The sequence below is a fragment of the Sinohyriopsis cumingii genome, chromosome 8 (assembly GCF_028554795.1).
Source record: "Sinohyriopsis cumingii isolate HCF-2022 chromosome 8, ASM2855479v2, whole genome shotgun sequence".
NCBI classification, from domain to species: Eukaryota; Metazoa; Mollusca; class Bivalvia; order Unionida; family Unionidae; genus Sinohyriopsis; species Sinohyriopsis cumingii.
In genome coordinates this window covers 84,208,800-84,227,615 of record NC_142968.1, presented here as the reverse complement: position 1 = coordinate 84,227,615, position 18,816 = coordinate 84,208,800, and the positions used below count along the sequence as shown (strand labels likewise).

General features: G+C 39.1%; 1 protein-coding gene across 1 annotated transcript in view; it reads left to right on the top strand.

The window, feature by feature from the left end:
• The first annotated feature begins 592 nt into the window (after nucleotides 1–592).
• The window catches only part of LOC149794025 (uncharacterized), a 43,681-nt gene continuing 25,457 nt past the window's right edge, over nucleotides 593–18,816 (top strand). Inside the window, exon 1 of the mRNA XM_089967966.1 lies at nucleotides 593–767. The gene's annotated coding sequence lies outside the window, so the exon portion shown is untranslated. The remainder of the gene's footprint in view (nucleotides 768–18,816) is intronic.

The window sequence follows — 18,816 nt, the reverse complement described above, 5'->3', positions numbered from 1 at the left end:
GATTGTCGAATAATAAAAACATGAAAAAAATTAAAGGTTATATCATTATCTATTTATAATAAACATTTTAAATTTCGCGCTATTTCATTAGAATGTTAAGTTAAACTATATCTCGTACACCTAATATATATAGAACAGCATATTGATTTTTGCTTGCATGTGTATATGTTTGTATACGAGTGGAGAAATGGGTATGAGAGACAGACATATATGCAAACAGACAGGTAGAGAGACAATATGGGACAAAGGAACCATTAAGAAAGAAATGAAAGAATTAGTAAGTGCTATCATGATATCTATCAATCCCATACATCGTGAACTGGTGATTTCCTCGTCATTGAATGACTACGTGCTTGCATACATATAACAATGTGGCACTTTGCTACTCCCATACATCATACACAGCTGATGTTGACATGTCACGTTAAAAAGCTTACGTTTTTGCATGCATGTATAAATGTTGTACCTGTTTACTCTAATCGATGTCTTATCAGTAGTTGTTCCAGTACAAGCCGTCATTTTATCTTCCTGTTCATAGTTTACCTTACCAGCACTAATTGCTAATCTAACGTGCGTTGTGATATGGGCCGTTTGTAGACAGAGACAGAAAAAAGAATTAGATAATATTTTTACAACAACAGAAAGAAGCAAATCAAGCCTTTGTTTTTCAACAGCAACACCTAGAAGAGGAAAGAAGAAAACAAGAGGAAGAAGAGCAAAGAATATGCAAAGGAGAGAAGAAGGACGTTGAAAATCTGACCAGTAGGGTAAGTTTTGCTTACTCTTCCTTCTTGACTGTTTAAGAGCTGAATGAATTCTCTGACTCTAGGACACTAGCCCTATGTATGTATGTATGTATGTATGTATGTATGTATGTATGTATGTATGTATGTATGTATGTATGTACATTGGACACTGCGTATAAAATCTAGTCACATGTAATATTGCAATGAAGATAAAACAGTCACATGATTTCAATAAGAAAGAACAAGAAAATAAAAGGCCACCACATGACATATCGCCTCGCACCCGTGACGAAGGCATGGTTCAAATCCATGCCAGCGATTTTAAAGACGACATGAGTGAGCCTGAATCAACAGCTTCCAAATCTGCGCCAAGTACAAGAGAAAGAATACCTTTAACCAATGTCTGCCAGTAGCACCCTAAAAGTAATATCACATTCGAGAGACTAAAAAACGCTCCTTCAGAAATGTAGAACCAAGGCATCCACTTTCACGGGGAAGTTTAAAGATATTACGTCCGATGTATTCAGTGGCGTCACTCGGGTTGGTGTCACCCCATGGTCCTCCTTCCGTAACAGACCATACAGACTCCTTAGTAATGTCATTTTGGTGTCACCCCTCTGATGGTGTCACCCGGTGCAGTCCGCACCCCCCGCATCCCCCTAGCGACGCCACTGCTGTGCCTGCTAGTCATGTATTTAACTATGATCGGTTATCCTCTTATGAAATCCGACTAGACCGAGCAGTGTGTGCTCTGTAAAATTTGCAATTTTTCATTATGGTGTCACCCCTCTGAGATGGTGTCACCCGGTGCGGTCCGCACCCCCCGCACCCCCCTAGCGACGCCACTGGATGTATCGCTAGAGACATCAGAAGGTTTCATCACCGACTTGTTGGATTTCTTGTTAACCAAAGTAAAACTACAATGCAAAACCAAAGAAGAAGATCGTTTGAGACTCTGCATAGATCACTTCAGCTTGAAGTCTAGTTTAGCGGCACGGCAGAACTGATACCTTCCAAAGTTAGCTGCAACAATCCTGCGTCAAGTTTCACATCACAGATTGCAAATCTACACGTTACATAACCCACATATCCCCTTCGAGAGGGAGCGGATGCAGAAAAGTATTGCTGGTGAACGAACTTGGCAACTTATTCACCAAGCGCATCATCGTCAAAATTAACAACCCTCAAGGCCAGATGTGCTTATTCTGAGCCATCGTCGTGGGACGGATTTTTCCGACAAGAACGAAACGGCAGAATAGAAAAGAGACCAAGTCAAACAATGAAGAGAAGCAGAACTCCCATTACAGCATGCCGGCTTATCCAAACAGATTATCTGTGACATTTCTGAATATGAAAACTGCGCCACCCCTCCGCTCCACGCTGCACGTGAAAGTGTTCCCTCAAATGGTGCGCGGAGTTCTTGTGTTCCGTACAACGATTTTCCAGACGGTAAATACATTCATGTCTATTATCACGAATAATATTTCAATGCTATTATCAATATCACCGGGTTCCTCGGATATAATTATTATGGTGAAAAATGTGACCTTGGGGTTAAAGGTCGGGAGAAACACATTCAGGGCAGAGACAAATGTCAGTGTTGTTTAGCCTCTAAGCCCTGCCTTACCGAAGGATAAGAACGATTTCATTGATCGGCTTGTAAGCGAACTTTTGACAGCCTACATGTTATCATCAACATCGCATGACGCAAGATACAAAGTAGAAAAGTGCTCGCCAACTTCTGAGATCGTGCTCTAGTTGTAGAGATCTCACACGCGTAAAAATCCCCAGGGTGCACGTTTGTCAATGAAAGAAACGATGTTACATTTGTCACTAAATCCTAGATTTGGAACATGATTGCTACATTTAAAAATCCAAATCCGAACAGAAAATTGAAAATAATTAAGGAAATGTTGTCTTTTTTATTTTGAATGCATGCAAGAGACTGTAATTTACGTTCCTAATTTCTAGGTGGCTCATCGAGAGTGCGAGCAGTGCATCTACAAGATTATTGCCCGTATAAGGAATTTGGATTTTCAAATACAAGTGACTGCTATTCGGATCGAGTTAATCTTCTGTCTGTCTTTTGATTTTAAATGTGTTGGGGACTGAGCACGTCAAAGACGAGACGGGATAAAATTCTACTCATTGGGAATCTTGCATTGGCATCATTTTTTTAATCCAACCAATTCTGGATGTTGGCCGTGTTTGCTTGGGTACTTTTTCTGGTGGAGATTGCATCCATTCTTCTCCTTTTTTAGTCCTGGTCACTGTGGGTGGTGGTGGTAATGGACTTTTCATCAGGGTCTTAAAATCTTTCGGAGTCGGTTGAGCTGTTTCGTCTAAAGCTTTCTAATGAAAGAGTTGAAGTCGTTGCAACACTTGACTGTTCCGTTGGGATATTTTTGTTTCTGACAGATCTCTGCGATCCATCAACAACTGCAATTCGTGTTGTAACTGGCACATCTCGGTCTAATGAGGATTGGGAGGTAAATGCGGGGTGCCTTGTTCGTGCCAACGATGTAACTCCATCCATCGTTTGTAAGGCACTAAAGTCAGTTTTCGTCCTTAAATCAGATTCCAAAGTTCACATCTGAGATCTTTTGACCCCAAAGGTCCCTTTGATCTTCTTGATCCTTTTTTATCTTTGACCCATTTGTGAAGCAGCTCCCATCATGAGTCTTGTAATCCTTGTTCCCAATACTCCTTACACCAGGGGTATTAACAACAGGTGCACAAATCCTCCGCGTTGCACCAACATATTTTTCTTTTGACGGATGGGTATTTTCTTTTGGACCATTTGGCGAAGAACGCATCGATGCTTGGCTAAGCATTCTTTCTGATGTAGAGACAAAGGTATAGTTCCTTTCAAGACATTCAGGCAGCATCGATGACGTCTTTGGAAGCCGTTTGAATGAGGTATTTTTGAATGGGTGGATGGGCCTTGGACAGGACGGACAACACGTACCAATGTTTGGCTAAACGAGCAGGATGTCCTTTCCTTTTCTTTTGTTTGGGGTTAGATGAGGAATGGCTTCTAGGGGGGTGACATCTTTGTTTGTTTCAGAGCACACACAAAAAATACACTGACGTCGATGACTTGGTACACACACTCTTATCTGATTTTTTCGGAGAAGGTCGAAATGTGTGTAACCAGTCAATTTGACAACCTCTTTGACTATCGCTGACGACATTTTGTTTTATGTCGCCAAAAATATCCTCCCATTTAATTACTCCTCTTTTTCCTTGGATGACTGTCGTTTCTGAAGTAGACGCCTATGATTGCCCAAGCGATTTTTTTGGATGCTGGGCCAATCAGCGAGACTGACCTTTTCTTTTTCAGTTCCATTTTGGACAGAAGAACGACAGTAGTGGTGGTGTGCACTTGTTTTAGCCGACATCTTTGTTTATTGCGGAGTACAAAAACGCTGATGCCCATCGTTTACTCCAGGTCTTTATAGTATCAACTTGATGACAGGCATCACGCGTCGTGGAGGGGTTCGCAACGGACTAAATTGAGGCAGTACTTGCTTGTATAAATCCAGTAAACTCTGTAACAAGCGCGATCTATCTGGGACATTGAGGGCAGGTACTTTGTTAGCAGCTGCCGCCGAGAATAAAGAGGCTGAGGGTGTCACCGCTGGAGGAGAATTTCTCGTAGATACGGGTTTCAATTTTGTCATCAAATGGGCAAGAACGGCTGACGAATTGGGTTTGGCTGGTATCACTAACAACGGGGAATTGGAATAACCTAAGGCTACTGGAGACGCGGTCACAACTGCTGCAGGTCGTGGCTTAGAAATGCAAGGTTACCTCCGGACTGTAGTGTCTTGTGGGAAGCTGATATTTTATGGAGTCTTTTATTGGCACTTTTCTTTTACTTTTTCTGGGGACTTCTCTTTAGCTGTGTCTGTGATCTGGCCGTGACACCACTGCTCTATTTCTTCTGGAAAAGTTTGGTTCCGAGAGTGGCTTTTTTCTTTGGGATGACTTTGGGGGCATTAGGATCCCATTTTAAAAGGGAACGAATGATTGCACCTCATATAGATCCGCTACCTCCAGGTTTGAAAATGATTTGCTTTTGGTTTGAGTGTCGATGAGGAATCTGCAAGTTGCGTCAAGACTACTTTGTTTCTCTCAAAAACAGCGTTTTGTTTGCTTAGGGATGTGTATGATGCCTTGCAGTAGTTGACGTGCTGTCACCGTAGACCATCTTAAGACTTCTCTGGGACTGGCTTCTATGACACCAGCACATATCTGTGGATTATTTTCACGACTGATGCCGTACAAGGCATGAACCAGTTTGACGGGAAATTTTAGACTGAAGGGACGTCAGGTTGAAGATGTGTGAGAGAGACCAAAAGTGACCGAGGATGTTTCTTTTGGGTTAATTTGTCGGGGACTTGTACACGACAGGCACTCCGTCTTGGCACCAGTGGTGAAAAAGATGGGTACGGAATCGCAAATAATCGGCAGTAGTGGTTTTAAAACTACGAGTGAATTGACATGTGAAGTTTGAGTGACATTGTCGTACGCATGAGTCAGCTAAGGAGTTCCTAACTATTTGGCTAACACTTGCACTTGCAATTTATCTTTAGGGCTTTTAAACAAGACCACTTAATAAGTATTGAGACTGATGGTGCGACGGGCTTTACTTTGTTGAAGCAAATTTTGTGTGATGTAGTGCCACAGGCATTAAGATGCTACCCTTTGCGCGTAAACCACAGTTTAATTTCTTCTTCGTATTCTCCTAACATGTCCCAGATGAGTTTGACTGGGGTCAGACACGATCATGTCGTCGCCAGGAATCCCTTCCACAAACACGATTGAATCGCCTTGGCTTTCTCGCAGAAGGCTGTACGCCGATTGCCACTCTTTCCAACACCACACGGTACGTTGAGGTGGACGATCGATCAAATTATGTTTATGTTCGATCAAACGTTTGACAAATTCGGTTTTACCTGAACCTTTCGGTACAGAAATTAACACGTTAAAGGGATGACTAAATTCAAGGCATCCCAACTGGCACGATCTAAGTTTTGATCGATGACTTTGAAAGTGGAGGAAGAGGGAGCAGAGACAGCAAGGTAGCCCTCGTTGAGGGAATGTAACATTTGAAACGAAGACAGACAAGACAATGAGTTTTTATACTTTTTCAGGACACTTTTATTTCATATTTGTAAAAAAATTAAACACGAAAGACAAACATTCATAAAGCCTAATGGTTAAGTACATCGATAAATTACACATCAAAATTATCAAAGTGAAATATAAACAAGTCATTGTACAACATGTTTGATGACGATGGCGTTGTGTCCAAGTGATAGTTTATAATGTTCTTAGAGTCTCTACACTTGGAATAGCCCCACAGTGGTCCTCTAGGAATGGCTTTTCGGGGATATCTATGTCGATAGGGTTCTTCTGGCACTGTAGCTAATACAGGTTTAAAGGTTACCTTTTTCACTGGACACGTTAAATTCACTTTTTCTATGAATGCGTAACACAAATCTTGGGCAATGTAAGCCACTTCTTTCGACCAAACCTCGAAACCAAAACTTTTTCAGTCAAGTGTCAATGCCATCGGTCTGCTAAACTTATTCCAAACGGGTGTCTTCAGACTCGTGATAAATAGAAAGTGTCAAGCCTTCGTCTTCTTTGGCTTCACATTGCCGCTTCAGTGTGGTTAATGAGATTCACACAAATCGGCGATGAACCTCTCTGTTTTGTCCAGTGGTACGTCGGACTTGAAATCTTTAAATTTCAGCGTGTACGTGTAGGTCGTTGTTTGCTTTTGGCAAACATTGAGTAGTCTCTTTTCGAGGGAGATGTATGGCCCTGAAAAGAACCGTTGGGGTTATTGGTTTTTTTTTTAAACAAATAGTCAGGAACGGGAGGTAATGAGCTTTAACTGTCTTATCCCTTTGCAACGGCCGAGGCTTACTTCTGGGTCTGCTACGGTCGATGATTTGGTAGAAATCACTAGGGCTGGTATCTCAGACGTAGCGGGAGTGTTAACGGTGTTGTAGTCTTTGGCTCGGGACGGTCTTTTTCTTTTATGTCGTATTAAAGAAATATGATATATTGTTTCAGACTCCTTAACTCTGCCTAAAAGTCTAAGAGTATCTTCACCGTTTGACTTTCACTATCCTCCTTCTCTCCGAGACCTTGTTTATTCTCTGCTTCTTCCTCTGCCTCTTCTTCGTTTCGCTGTTGCTGTTGAATGAGAAAGGCTTGTTCTGCTTTTTTCTGCTGTTGTAAAGATTTCTCTAATTCTTCTTTCTGCCTCTTTTTAAAATCCTCATCGTACGTAAAGGAAAAAGAAGGTGGTTAATGTGCTGGTTCCAGAACACATTACTGTGAAGAGGAGAGAAAGTCCAGTAAATTCCAATTGAAATTGTTCTCTTCTGAAAGTAGGAATTTGGTGGCTTTGGTGGCCGCTGCTATACAATCAATTCTAGTCTCAACGGCCAGTGCACACCAATTAATGGTCGTCGTAGTTTCTGTCATGTTTTAACTCTGTCACATTGATTCACTGTGCACAAACGCTAGCGCACCTATATAGGGAATGTGACGTCACAGGCAACTCTCTTTGGATTGAAAGACAGACTCCACCCTGTGACTGAATGTTGTAACGCGTGTTAGGATTGGTGAAAGAACTCAACCCATTTCGATCCGATCTTCCACTATAAATAACCGTGGTTCACTTCATTTCATTTACCTGTTCTCGTCACAAGATGTGGACTAACATAGATTCGTATATCATCCATTATGTTTAACCCGGACTATCCCATGTATGTCAAATCATCATGGGTTATGGCCCAGATCACAGAGACGACCCTTTGGAAATGAAGGATCTATGTGGAGAGAAAAGGCTGTCATCTGAAGAGAGTCTTAATCTACGATTCAGAGTCAGACGAAGTTTCAGGAAAAGAAGATAACATGTAAGATGCCCTCTATCTTAAATGAATGGTATTAACATAAAAACAAAGGCCCTTTTCAGGGCCACTCCATTGCCTAGAAAAAGATATTTTTTCTCCTTTGTCTAAATGTTTTAGTAGTTTTTCTTTGTGTGATAGATTGGTGTTCATCAATCTATGATTATGCAATATGTATATGCGTATTCAGGCCAGCCCCTTGCCACACTATTCCCCCCGATTGAATTCAGCCACTTGCAACATTGTTGCCAGTGTTCAGTACCGTGACTTTACCTCCCCCCCCCCCTTAATTCATATTGTCCATATACAGACCCAACACATTCCCTATATTCAATTTTCCCTTGTCCGTATACAGACCCCTCCATGTTAAATTACCCTTGTCCGTACATTCGATATACCAATTTTAACATTAAAGTCCTGTTGACTGTATATCACCGCCATTCACTACTAATCTTGTTTTTTGTTGTTTTTTCTTCTTTTTTTCTCCTTTCGAATCATTACTAATTAGTACACTTTGTGTACATAAATGCCTGAGGGGACAGTCTCAAATTCCCCCTTCAGGACCAAGTAATATTCTCACACTGTAGGAATAAACCAAACATGGATGCCATTAAGGTGAAAAGGTCTATAACTGAATATCGTATCGTATCACACTGACTATCTTTGTTGATTCATCAACACTAACTTACCTTCATTGACTGATCTGAAAAAAATTTGGCATTGGATATTGGAGGTGGAGTGTATACAGGAAAAGGTAGAGAACTGTTGGAAGTACCATGCCATCCTACAATTTATGACAAGACAGGTGACAGCTCTAATAACAGCTATGACACTTGTCAAAGAAGTGACGGAGGAGGAAGAGCTGAAGATGAAATGGTTTTTGACATATCAACATTGTAGAATGGGATAATTGAAGCAGGCTGTGGACTGAATAGTAGGGGCAAGGTATTATTTTTAAAGGAGATAGAGACATGCGTCGATTGGTGTTACCCAGTCCTAAACTGTGTGAAATGGGGAGTACATGCTTTAAACAGATCTGAGATCCTTGCAAGGAAAGTTATGGAGGAAAAAGTAATGAAGATCAAGGCTACCTGGGCGAAGGAAAGAAAAGAAAACAAAAATAAGAAGAAAAAAGAAGACCTCAACCATAAAAATAACAAATGGGTCAAGGCTGAGGAAATGTTTAGAACAATGGGGCATCTCAAATGGAATTGCTAAGGAAGAAACGAAGAATAAAATGAAGCCAGTAAACAAAACGAGGAGATGGTGGAAGAAGTGGAGGACAGGGAGAATGTATAACGTCGAACCCGACGGCTTTTTTTATGGCCACTCATTTACATCTAAAATATATACTCTTTGACTCTTGCCTCGAAAAATCTTTCGTCTTTCTGTTGTATAAGTATGTTTTCGTTTGTGTATGTTTACCCCATAAACCTTTTGACCCCTATAATCGTTTTTGACCGTATAAACACTTTTGACTCCCAAGTGTAATTCCCATGTTAAACCTATAGACCAATGTAACTAAGGATTTCACCCGATATGTTTGCTATCTTTTACCACAGAAACTCCCAATGACCCGCAAGTGGCCCATATCACTAATAAAATCCACAGTTTCGATGAAACTCGCAAGTATATATGCTGCTATTTATAGCATCCCGTCCTTTCCCCATCATTTTTATATACAGCTATTGTTTACGTGAATCCACTGACGCAAGATCATAATTCTTCTTACATGTCTTCATTTGTCTTAGGATCATCTTGTCTATTTTCAGATTCATCATGTATTCCATTTTTTAAATTTTATCCGTCAAGCAATCATACGGTAGAACAGGACACATTCGTGTACTGTCTACGGTCAATTTTTTTAACTACAAAGCTTCCTCAAATTAGTATGCAAATAAATGCGTGCAAAATCAAGATATAGATGTATCTATATGAATTATGGTTATGTATATTTAGTTGGTTTTTTTAATTGCTTGTTGATTTTTCTTCGTGATTATATGTTATGGATATCTGCATTATGAAATTGACCTTTGTCCCATATTATGTTAATGGTGTACATTACTAATGACATTTATTTTGTAAACAACATAATACTTAGCTAATATTTCTCGATGATTATAAATGAAAGATTCAGATAATTATCAATGGAGGTAAACTTGTTTACTTGTATCTGAATCTATGACATTAGCTGTTCTCTTGGGTGCTCCTGATGTTTTAGAAAGGAAACTGATCTACATCCTGGCTCTATTATTGTGTCTCGGAATTTTATATTACTGTTGTTTACTTCAGAACTATTACTTCCTACCTTAACATCCGAAGAGGAATCAGTCCTATTGTTGTGTTCAGTTTTAATTGGGGTGGATTTATTTATTTAAACTATTCACTGAAATTATTTAAGTCTCATTAATACTTCTTGGACTATTTAATTAATTTTTTATCAATTTTTGAATTCATTCAGGGACCTTATTGGATTTATGTTATTGTGTTACACCAAGACCATTAACTTATTTCCACATTCCAGGCCATTGGTACATTAGCATGTTCGAGACTACAGTCGCATCATCACATTTAATGTTGGAATTTATTTGGAACACCACTGGAATTTTATTGAACTTTGTACATTTGGACTTGTGACAGAACTTTTGGGGCTTTTTGGGATTTAATTCATAATACTTAAGTTCTTTAAAAAATTTAACTTTTCATTCTAGGGAAATCAATTATTTGCTGAATGTTAGAAAACTTGTTGGTTTCACTGTCTTTGTTACTTAGTTTACGACTATTTAGCCGCAACAGAGCCAATCTGTAAGCCAGAGATCTTATAGTAGTAATTGTTGATAAGTCTTAGACAAGTATAAACGAACGTATTAACAACTGATTTTGAATACGCACAAATTTATTTCCGTTTAACAATAAAAGCTAAGATTGAAATAAATATCAAGAAAATAACTGATCTTCTGAGTTTATTATATTAAGCATACAATATCATTTTATGATGCTTTATCTTTAAATACCATTATGTGTACTTGAATATTGCATGCAATATTAATGGGGCTACCCACGAAGTTTTCATAACTTTACACGCTCATCCATCACAATCATAACTGGTCTGCACCAAACCTTTGTGGTGCTGCGAGAACATCAGTCACAATGACCTGCAAGTTGCTTTGAATCTGACTTCAACCGTACGTAGTCACTTCATTTATGTGCGTGGATTTACCTTGCGTGGTGGCCCTTGATGGTTCCATTAATCCTTTCTATATACGCGTGGACAATATTGAACAAATAATGGCAATAATGTAAGCATGGCGTTGGAACTAGAGTAGCTTAGACATAGACATTCGTTCTATTTCTTGGATGAAAACACTTTGAATCCCATTTTTAACTTTGCATACAATGTGAAGGTGAATGAACCCACGTGGACAAATTGTGAGTTGATCACCTTGCATAATCAGCACATAGTGCATTATATTAGCTTAATACTCATGGTAGCATCGACAGAAAAATTAAATAGATACAATGATGATATTCCCCCTGTATAATATAGTGCGATCTCAAATACAATACAGTACCTTTTAATGAGTAACAGTTTGTGAGTGATCAACTATCTACAAATTGCTTGCGGGTAAAATGTCCATTCCCTGTATTTAAATATAACTCCAGTGTTTAAGATATTTACTGGGAACAAAGGCGAGTAATAATTGGGAAAATGAATTTTTATGTAGCATAAAGTTATACATATTTCCCACAAAAAAAACTCTGCCCCTTCTTAAGAAAGTATACAGTGTGAGGCTAAAACTACTCATATGGACCAGTGGCATGTCAAACCCAACGCAGAATGAACAATTGTTGTTGTTGTTGTTGTTGTTGTTGTAGGGTTTAACGGCATTTTTCAGCACACGATAGGTTATACATGGCGGCCAGTATTAATGGTGGAGGAAGAACCCGGGAAAACCCCGAAAAGAACCACCGAAACACGAGAAGCTACTAGCAAGCTTTCTCACATACCGACATTGGCTGAATCCGAGACTCGAACCCACGCAGACAGATGCTAGATGGCAGTGATCCGTAACGGAGAGCGCTTTAGACCACTCGGTCACATGAACAATTGTAATAGCTTAATAACCAGTGTTAAGTCGATGAACAAATTAAAAATATAGCGTGACATGGGCTGGCAGATGTACATATGCATGATGGAAGTGTCCTTAAGCCCAAAATCGATGTAGTACCAAATCGGTAAAATAGCCCATCTTTGTGCGGGTTTATGTGTCGCATATCAAGGTATTGTTATTGTATCGCTCAATATCAGATGTAATAATGATGGGATTTTCGTTATTATTTCTAATAGTATACTCAACGAACATGTTTTTCTGTCATAAATACATCATCAAAGCCAGATGTAAACTAATGAAGGAATGCTTTTCAGAAGTGTGTTATTTTTGGAACAAAGATTCGATACAATTTCACAATAGGTAAGGTAGCTCGAAAATGGAAGAAAATACATACAATCAGTTCCAATTCATTTAATATATTACTAGTGTCATCAATGCTATACTGATTCTGCTGTACCAATTAAGTATTAAGATTTACAGATATAAAGTATATTATCAAACAGGTTTCTTAAAAGCAATAGGGAGTATTTCATGCTGTTCTGTTATAAAAGCTGATCTAACCCATACGAAAATGTCAAAAGTACATTCCACCTCGATGTGGAACTCCTAGACCGTGAATGGGTATTTTTCACAAGGTTTCAATATTTGCGTACTTCGTGCATGCTACAGAGTACAAACTGAAACACACAATCAACTGTAATATGTATTTGCTAATAACAGATTATCTTTGGAATAGTAAAACATTGTTTTTTCAATGAAAATGTCAATGTTCGCAGCAATCTAAAAGGGTTAAAAAGAGGACGAGGAATGTTCTGCTTTAATGTACATCCAAGCAGGACAAAACCAATGTACAATATTTTTATTATTTTAAGAAAACCCATAAAATCCGGACAATGGGCTCATAGTTGGATATTTCATTGTTATATCTTAAATGTCTATCCATTATTTTACCAAGGATTGATAGCAGAGAAGCAGCCATCCCAGCAAACTAACTACAAATACATTCAGCGGGCATATAATATTTTATTTAAAGAAAACTCTGGCAACATTCCTTATTCGTTGTCGGGAATATAGTGTCGAAATGCGAATTATTGATAGAGCTAAAACATTTGCCCACATTTATATTGAATTAGAACCCATAATTACTATTATAAATCGAAAGCTATATTTGTGTTATTGCATTATGTAGTTATTTAGCATTTTGACACAATGTTCGCAAGAGAACGAGGTAGGTAAATTCGTGCAGTGGAAGACGATCTTTCTGGTAATCGCTGGAGAACAAAACTTGCACAAATATATAAACAAATAAAGCTTGAAAAATACAGAACTAGCAATGAATGGCAATCCAAATAATTAAAATCAATACAACGTTGTCCTGTTTTATTTGTGTAAATATGCATGCAGACCTTATGTTGTACAGCAAAGGTTGTGAAGTATCATTAAGGAAATGCGTATAATATAGAAAAGTGGCTACCTTTTACTCCATGAACAGTTTTGAAATATGCTCCCTTGCTTACTCTTATCTTTCATCATTTTCCTGCTGCTAGCCTTTCCTTTAATTTAGTCTTTTAAAGCTTCCGTATGCTGACATTCTATGTCAAGTTTTCCCCAGATGCAATACTCCCGTAGGCAAAACATACTTTTCTTAGCAAAATTTGTTTTCTACGGTTGCAACAGTATTTGATGTGTCATTGCCTGAGCTCTAGTATGACATGTCATGTGTAACCCCTTGCAAAACTGGGTACCTTACATCTTCGTTATTTTCATGCAACAAACAGAACACAGGGAATCAAATACTGATGCTATCAGTGAAGTTATAATAATAAAACTCAGGATGACTTTGGATATGCGTTTGCTTCTGCAAAGTTGTCAGACAAATATTGTTCACAGTCATTTCAATATGGACATTGGGTTCTACTGTGTGTTTCCTCGTCATGCGAAAAGTCTTGTGTAGAGGATAACTTTTCAGCCAGTTTCAGCGTCATTGTTTTCAATTAAGTTTTGGTTACAATTTCATTACCATTTAACTATAAGGCAACATCGTTTCACAGTATTAGAATCGAAATGAGTAGCCTATAATTTGCTTTTTCTTTGCAAATAGATGAAGATTTGACAGAAAGAATATATAATACACACGCGATTTGCTTGGGATCTTTTAAGTCACAAACCAGTTACTGCAACCGATGTAATCTTTATCACTAGGTCAAACTTCAACTATTTTGTTTTGTTCTGTACTTTTAGATTGTGGTCACCATGATGGTCAGAAAAGGCAAGGGTGAAATGAATACAACGCATATAAAACAACAATTGCAATATATATATATATATATATATATATATATATATATATATATATATATATATATATATATATATATATATATATATATATATATATATAAAGAGATAAATGAACACAGTTCATATGTTAATTGCATCCGTTTTAAATCATTCTACATCAAATCGAATGACGCACGCAAAGTACAGTTTGACGTCCACGTGAGAGACCAGCTTGTGCTCAGTAAATGACTCTGAGATGAACATTCTCTTTTGAAACAGTCATTTCTTGGTTTAGTCCACATTGACTTTGTTTTCATTTGGTCACATGAGGTTTGAAAGGTGATTACTTTCTTGCTCTTTCTCACCTTTTTATATGGGGTGTGTGTGTGTGTGTGTGTGTGTGTGTGTGTGTGTGTGTTGGGAAGGGGTTCATGCACTTTTAATACCTCATGGGCTATGCCATACCGAGGAAATGAGAGCTAAGTGCCTTTCCACACTGTAGCATTCGACCTGAGCTGGACTTGGGGGATATCGAACCCATAACACTTCGAATCCTTTACCAATGCTACAGCCACTTGACATCTTTATATTGCTAGTATGTTTTATCTTGTGTTGAAAGACTCACTCCCATATAATTTGGGAGTTATGGCGCATCAGTTTGCAATTAGTAAATAATGCCTTGGGGACGTGACCTTCCAGCTGTTCGTATTTCTTGACATGTGCTAGATATGTTTCACATTCGCTGTTCAGGACCATCGTGGTTATGTAAAGTTTGTGTAACCGTTCAGATTTAGATTAAAACTGATACCCAACCGAGAATGTGTTCATGAATTGATACATTGTCAATTCAATCCGTATCTACCCTCCGTACCTAATACCTACGAACTTATTTCCTTACCTACCATTTTACATACATACATACATACATACATACATACATACATACATATACACACATACACACATAAACACATACATACATACACACATACATACATACATAAATACATACATACATACATACATATAGACATGCATGCACGCACGCACGCAGGCACACACGCATGCATGCATGCATGCATGCATACATACATACATACATACATACATGCACACATAAATACATACATGCACACATAAATACATACATACACACATAAATACATACATGCATAAATACACACATACATATATGCACGCACGCACGCACGCGCACATACATACATACACACATACATACACACATACACACATATATACATATATATATACACACACACATACATACATACATACATACATACATACATACATACATACATACACATGAATGAGTGATTCATAAGTAGAGAAGCCATAGTTGATCAAACGTTTTCGTACCTAAGCTGCTTTGAAAGGTGGATGTGTCAGTTATATTTTAAATGACTACATTATATAAAATATTATTGCATGAACTGTACATGTTAATCTCGCGACGAACCTTTGAACATTTATCTCTTGTCAATCATTGTGACCGAGAATTCCCTTCAGATAAAACCATTTTACCAGATTAACGTACATAGCAAGCAGATAAGTGACCGTCTAAATTACGATGGGGGTAACGTTTGCACTGTGCATTCCTCAATCGATAATGAAAAGATCCCATGCAGTTTGAAGATAACTTGTAGACCTTCTACCACTTTATTCTTCACTGCTATCTGTTGTCAAACTTTCCATTATGCGCAATAGTGGATAATTGTCCAAATGTGTATCTTTTTTAAAATGTTTTATTGATTATTTCGTATTTTATCATACACGTTTGTTTATTTATTTCTTGATGTGTAAATATTGCAGGGTCCTAGATGTATGGTCTGAGATACTGTTTAATTTTACCTCTGCTAGCACGCGGATCGCGTGTCACGTTATTTAGCTGTCTTCCCGAGGCGTCCGTAAAAAAGTTACTTGCTATCTCGGCCAGTCCATAGGCTGCGTCTGCTACCCAAGCCCCATCACGACAGAATAGGCAACAGTGGTACACAATAGGCCTACACCGAAGGCTCCCATTCGTAAACTGATTGTAAAAATGGTGGCGTGAACGCGATCATAGGCACTGACACACCTATGGTATTTTTATGCTTGAGAAATGCTGTCTTTCATCCAACTTTCGCAGATGCAGACCTCTTGTAATAAACTTGCAGTTCATCTCGGTTTGGCTAGGAAATCTTAAAGTTCCATGCGTAGTTCTATTCTTGCATGATTGCGCTGTTCCATCTTCTTCAAAACACTGTGCAGTCAAAGCTCACATTACTTATTTCGAGCAAACAATGCAACAGCAAAGAAGTTTTCATTGAAAGGCATACCTATTGATAATAAAACTTTATATGGGAGCTCTAAATAGAATAGCAGATGGCGTCCCGACCAACTAAATGGAACAGAAGAGTAGAAAGACAGAAGGTCTGTGGACGTATCAACCTTACGCAGACTATTACTGACAACATCGCTTCTATGACAAACCGTTCCGGAATTAATCACTTCAGTCAAACATTCATGCAGCATATTTCACAGTTGATTATAGTGTTCCCGTGGAAACAGTGATCAGAGTTACTTCGACATATGTATTGCTTGGCAGGGTGACATCTATCCTATGACAGGTGCCAGTCACGTTAAGGTCTAGTCTCATGGCATAACCAGACCTTGAGAGCTATGCTTCCGCTAGAGTGTTGACATATTGTCAGCATAGTCTTGCAGTACGTTCAAGCTTGCGATAATTTTTATTTGCCAGCTTCCACCGAGACCGTACATTTTCAGTTTTATTTAGGTTTGAGGGTTAACTTGATAAACAGTATAATGTTCTTAGGGACGTGTTGTCTATCAGTGTCCCGAATCTTTGACTCTTTGCTTCACCTTGCAGTCACCTAGAATCATGTTGAGGGTATTGAGTGATCATAGCAGCGTTAAATTCCTGACATTATGTGGAAATAACTCTCATTAGTCGGTCTGGAACGCCATCGACAACATTATTTCTCGACGATGTGTCAACCCACATCATCGAGTCAAATGTGGGATCGTAATTAGCGACTAACCTGCACATCATAATTAACCTGGTCTGCGACTTATATCAATCTGTTTGCTTTGGGAAACTCGAGCGATAGATCTGAAAGGGATCCGTCTATCTGCTTTGAAAGCATTTATAAAACAATAATCGTTAACGTACTCGCCAAACCGTTAGTCGCTCGCCGTTGAAAAGACTTGCCGGCCAAACAATCCAAACGTTGAGAGATGGAAGTCCAATCATGAGACCCAAATTCTCCGAGCTGTTGTCAACGAACTGGTGTAAGGCACTGCCTCCCCGTTTTGGACGAAGAGTAGCAAGAATAACATTTGCGCTTGTGCATGATGACATTAACTCTTTGGCTTTAATGCAGATGTCATATAACATGCCAGATGCTCTGCAAGACGGCTCTGGCTGGCAACGAACTCACGGTCGCAACAATGCAGGTTAATTTCTAGCGGCTTTATGTCATCTTTCCCTATGCTTTCACCAAATTCCGTCTCTCTAGCATCAAAGCGGTGGTGGCTCTTATCCGAAAATAGAGCGTCAACCCCATGAAGTTCTGGCATAACAAAATGTATTTACCCCGTTTGGTACGCAACAATGGGCTGCTGTGTTTAGGCCGTGGATTACCTCAGAGCAAAAGGCCATCTTACTCTCAGAACAGGAACAGTGCCTGGTCTATATTTGTAACGCCCAAAATGTAGCATGATACGAAGTATTTCACAGGATTAATGTTAACTTCAATAAAAACAGTAACGAATGACTTGGAATGGTATATTATTAATTAGTCACACACACGAATGAGACTTTTCAAAAGGGTCGGTTTGAAGCCTATAAAGATGAAACGACAATATCAATTACATGTACCGGAGGCTGAAAATGCTTGAGCAAGCTTCATCCTGAGCAACTCGGGGGGAGTTAGTTGGGCTACAAGTTGTGCTCTGCTACACCTTCTTCAAGGTCGCAACCGACCTTAGATGACCTCTAGTGACATGGATCTCTGCGTTTGTAGCATCAACGACTACACCCATGAAATTATTTTTGCAACCAAAAACAATAGAGTCTGGGTCTTAACGACAATACAACTCAACACCGCCTCGTCACCCACCCAGAATGAAGATAAAGGTCGGGTACTTGGAATGTCGACCGACATGCCGAACATTGATAGGGTAAGTTTGTAAGAAAAGGCAGACATAAAGATAAACAAAAATTGCACAGTGCTTATTGTCGGCGTCGTTGCCCAGGGTCTAGCTGTGCTTTGAGTTTGGAGGCAAAACCATCCTTGACATTTGAGTTTGGCTAAGTAGATGAAGCGGACCCTATTTGTGTTTATAGCTCCTGGTCTAACCGAAGCATCACACGTATGTGTTGTTATGGCTGCTGTCCAACGACGCACTAACAGATGGCAGCCGCGATCGTTAATTGAGCCAAATATATTATGAAGCTAGACATTTCCAGTGGTGTGATTTGAGGATATAGAATTCCACTTCCTCCCCGATTTCACCAAGAGAGAGAGCCATTTATTTCGGTGCAGAATCTTCTATAACCTTTTTGTGCGTAGTCGTTCACTCGAAATCGAACCGCTTGACAAGCTTTTGTGTCGTGTCTTATTAACCGCCTTTTCTTGTTAAGTTCTGTCGGAATTTCATCGCCTCTGGCTGTATGAGTTGCGTATCAGTCTCATGAAGAGTTTCAAATCCCATCTCCTC